The sequence below is a fragment of the Arachis duranensis genome, chromosome 1 (genome assembly GCF_000817695.3).
Source record: "Arachis duranensis cultivar V14167 chromosome 1, aradu.V14167.gnm2.J7QH, whole genome shotgun sequence".
Lineage (NCBI taxonomy): Eukaryota > Viridiplantae > Streptophyta > Magnoliopsida > Fabales > Fabaceae > Arachis > Arachis duranensis.
Window position 1 is genome coordinate 51,272,058 of NC_029772.3, and position 5,333 is coordinate 51,277,390.

The window sequence follows — 5,333 nt, forward strand, 5'->3', positions numbered from 1 at the left end:
AATACACAGGCTGCAGAATACACCATGTCAACAACTAAAAACACACACAATCATGTCTGATATAATACACCTGAACAACAACAACTCAATTAAAATAACAAAAATCAGTAAAGTGTAGATACACCCACACTTCTAGCTAAAATACACCCAAAGAAGAATTGATCTACACCCGAGCGTCTGCTATAAATTCCAGGTAATTAATCACAACTAATACATTGAATCGATAGATTCATGTTAACGTGTTACTTTCACAGTCAATGTTCAGCAATTTTTAAACTACACACTGCTATATAAATTACTGTAAATCAAACCTCAGGAACTTCGTTAGATTCAAATTCATAATCCACATCGCCTGGATTCAGCACAGAATCTGTGCTTGAAAGATCCATCATCTTCAAAACGAGTTTGAACTTTGATTTCAGAAAACAACAAATCAAAAGAGAAAACTAAGCTCGAGTTGCAGAGAGAGAAAAAGAGAACGCGAGAAGAAAAACAACCAAATCTTAAAATAACGAAAACGAAGAAGGAAACAAATATTTTAAATTTGGTAGTTAGATATACGCGAGATGTTATATAGCGCGTGTAATCAGCGTACGTGGAGCAGCGCGTATTTTAAATTTATTGTTTAATAAACTTGTAAAGCATACAAGCCCTAATGGCTTGTATGCAGAGCTTTTCCGTAAATAAAATATGTATAAGATATTATATTTTAAAATATTAAATTAATATATTTTATTTTTATTTTAATAAAAAAATACAAAAATATTAACAAATAATATAATTTATTTTTTATTATTTTTATTAACTTTTTATAATTATATTTTTTATTTTAAATTTTTAAATAAAATAAAATAAAAATAAATTATATTTTTATTTTATTTTAATTTATTATCAAATAAATTAATTTTTATATTTTTATCTTTTGTATTTTGTTTTTAGTGTCTTATTTTATTCTATTTTCGTTACCATCGCAGCCTTAACTACGAGTTTTAAATTAAATTAAATTAAATGCGTCCCATAATTAAGATTGTTATTATTCATTGTGTTGTGTTGTCAGGTGTGTTCCACAGAAATAATAAATATTTCAATTTGATAGCTGCTTGTATAATTCGTGCTACCAATGTAGTGTATTATTGATTTGTATTAAAGCTAAGATAACACTGTTTCACTGTTTTGCATCGCCTAATTAGTGGGATCCTTAGTTCTTCTTTTGGTCAGAGATACGCACTCACACGCCTCATGCTGGGATGCTAACCTTAATACTTTTTATAAGAAGCCAGCATTTCAACTACTTTAAATACGTTTTAAATTCGAAAATTTAAACTCTAATAAGTTCTATTCCATCAAGGGATCAACATGAATATACTATACTATACTAAATATTTAGTACAAATTTACATAAAATTGTCTTTTTTATAAAATTGATGATTAAAATTTATTAATTAAAAATTTAATCAAACTATTAAATTATGTAAAACTGTTACAAGATTGATTTTCAGTAATTCACCAACCAGTATCTTTTAGGGTGTAGAAATTAATTTTTGCAGCAGTTTTCAGCAATAGCTGATATAACCATTGCTAATTAAATATATAGTATCAAATTATTTGACAGTATTTTAAACCACTATGATCGATATATCTAAATAGAAATTTTCTATTCATTTATAATCACTCCTAAATCCCATTTTAAATTGTCACAAAAATATTGTATTTTACAGCACAAATCACCACTATTTTTTATTATTTTTATTAATTTTTTATAATTATATTTTTTATTATTATATATATTTTTTAATTTTTTGTATATAAAAAGGTAAAAATAAATTAGACTTTCACATTTTGTTTTTTCTTACATTTAGTTTACTACAAAAAATTACAAGAATATTAATTTTTGTGTCTTATTATAATGTTTTGTTTTATCTTTTTCTTATAATCAAATTCAGTCTTAGAGACTAGCCATCCAAAAAACACTTCAATTTTCTTTTAAAGATTTGTATCCATCAGTTTTTTGTTTGGATAAAATTTTTATTTATTTTTAAAATAAAAAACTAAAATTAGACGACTATTTTTAATTTAAAACTTCTAAAAAATTTCAATTTCGACTTCATTTATATCAGGGTAAATGCCATTTGGGAGTGGATCATTTCCAGTAAAGAAAAAATTAGATGGTGTTAATTGTGATCTCTCACTCTTCATTGTTTTCTCTTTTATATTCAATTTTGGTCCCACTTATAAAATTAATAGTAAAAAATCATACTGCATTTTTTCAAGTGTTAAAAAAATTAGAAAGGATCTATTTCCTTACTCGATTCCTAATTATTTGTCTGTAGGACATATCGCATTCTAATCATTACTAACTTCAATTAGATTTCTATCCATCAATATAAGTGAACTGATCGATCCATATGATCAGTTGCGAACAAGTTACTTAAATAATGTGTAAGTTAAAAATTGAGTTGTCAAATATAAGTACTATATGTCACTGAAAATTAAGTATATTTGATAATTTAACCTCTAACTAATACATCATATAAGCAATCTGTTCGCAACCAATCACGGAAATAAGTCAATTCACTTATATTAATAGGTGAAGACTTTATTAAAATTTAGTCAAAAACTGAAAAGGATACTTTTATATCACTTTCGTACATTATTATACATATACCTCAGCCACATATATATACAACATTAATTTTCATTAATCGAATGAATATCAATACGGTAATTACCTGGAAGACTAATGGACCAATATAATTTGACTGGCATTATATAATATCTTATTTCCCTTTAAAAACCATCATATATTTCTATGTCGGATATATAATTTACATTAATCGCAATAAAAGCGTATCCCATATTTGCTGGGTATATTGATTTTATTTTATAGTATATTTACTCACTCTTATTTTTTTTTAAAAAAATAATTTCCAACACTAAAACGTCTAAAGTGTGTTAATTCTTATTTTAGTTCCTGAAATTAAAAATTTATATTGATTTAATCTTTAATTTTTAATTGTTACAATTTAGTCCTTCAAATTTAAAAAAGTACATTAATATAGTCTTTTGTGTATTTTTCGTCGTCAAAGCTATTAGCGAGATGACTCCAGTCTTGCCGACATATTAAAACAATGTCATACGTATTTTGTCCCTAAAAAAAGTACTAAGCGACGTTGTTTGAGAATTTGAACAATTAGTATTGTTCAAAAGGAAGGGGTATAACATTTTAATATTGTTCAAATTTTCAAACGACGTCGTTTAGTGTCTTCTTTAGCATCAAAATGCGTACAACGTCGTTCTAATATGTCCAGCATGGCAAAACTTGAACCACGTCACTAACAGTGTTAAGTTCCGGCTACAGAAAACACACAAGGGACTATATTGATTCACTTTTTTTTAATATAAAGGATCAAATTATAGCAATTAGGAAGTTAGAGAGTATATCAGTATAATTCACCAATCTCAAGGACTAAAATAGGACTTATTTTATAAGACTCCAGATTTTTAAAAATTAAATAATAAATTATTTATGATTCATTATATTTAAGATTATATTTTCAGAAATTTTTATATATAAATTAGAAAATTTATCATTTATAATTTAAAGTTTTAGTAATTGAAAAATAATGAGAATTTTATATGCTTTAATTTGAATATATTGATTTTGAACTTTATTTTATGAATAAAAAATTAGTTTGATTATCTCTAATTTTTAAATTAGAGTACTCAATTGAAAATAATGTGTAAGTTGAAGAATAATTAGTATTTTCAAAGCAAAATTATATTGGATTAGATTGATTTTAAATTATTACTCTACCCTTTAGTTTTTGTTAAAATTTCTATTCTACCCAAACCCCTAATTTCCAAAACAACTCACCAAATCTTAATACACACTACACTCACACCCTCACCTCTACACAACCGTCACTCATCCCCAGTGGTCAGAAGAAAGAAAACAAAAAGAGAGAGCGACCCCGCGGGAAAAGAGGAAGAAGAAGGAGAGGGGATGGAGAAATGGGACGATGTTGGCGGGACTGGGTGTTGCCGATACTGTCGTCATCAAACCAAGAGGAGGAAAAGAGAGAAAGATGTGACACGAGGGAGAGAGGAGTCGCTGCCATCAAGTTTCACCAAGTCCCAGCCGATTGTGTCCCATCACCACCGCTAGAGGGTCTCCGTTGTCGACACTTGGTCACCGTTGCCGAGCTGTACGTCGTCGTCGCTATCAGATCCACTGTCACATTGCCATCGCGTCACCGCGAGAGAAAACTAGAAGGAGAATGACGCCGGAACTACCACAGCCGCCATCGAGCTTGCATTTTCGTTGCCGTCGAGATGCTCCTGCCACCATTTAACTTTACCGTTTTCGTAGATCATTCTTGGTTAAAAAATGTTCTGGTTCCATTTTGTGCAGTATATCGTTTTGCTCCAAAAATGTTTTTAGTCGTTGTTCTGTTAAATGATTCTAAGCGTGATTGATTGTGAATATTATTGAAATGTGATAACTGACGGTGGTTTGTCCTGGTTATGTGATAAGGTTTAGGTGTTATTCCACTTGCGTGATATGATTTTGAGCACAATCTTATAAGGACGGTGATACGTAATGCTCACTTGAGATGTGTGCATAAGGCTCAGTGGGAACGACAATACATAATGCCCACTTTCTCTCAGGAAGGTGAGAGGACACTCTCCGTTGATGTGAGACGGCACTCTCCGTTGTTTGGCACGATTTATACCTCTAAGAGAAGGTGAAATGACACTCTCCGTTGAGATAATGGTACCATGATTTGTATAATTCCTCCTGGAGATGCCATTGGGAGACTGATCCAGGATGTCAACCAAATTTTGTGACGGGTTTAGCAGATAATCAGCATGTGAGCTCATGGCTAATAGGACAGACATACATCATACTGCATTTGTTTACATTTTTTGAGTCTGTATAATTACTTGGTTTGCCTAATTGATATTTTGTTAACTACTAATTGTGCTACTTGTTATACTTGCTCTTTTGTGCGATTATTTGATTGCTATGTGATTGTGACTCGTGGTTTCAGATTGTCGTGGTTTGTGTATATTTTGGGTCGGAGACCGTGATGTGATATTATGTTAGGCCGGAGGCCGTAATGTGATTATGTGTTGGGACGGAGGTTATGATTTGGTTATGTTATATTGGATGAATTAGCTGTGAGTTTGTTGAAATTACTTCTTCGATATATGTAGTGAAATGCTATGATATATTTGTTTTGATTGGAGTTTTTATAGGTTGAAATATAAATTTGGATTTTGAGTAATTAGCTGTTGATTTGTAAGATTCATAAGACGAGTGATGATCACTG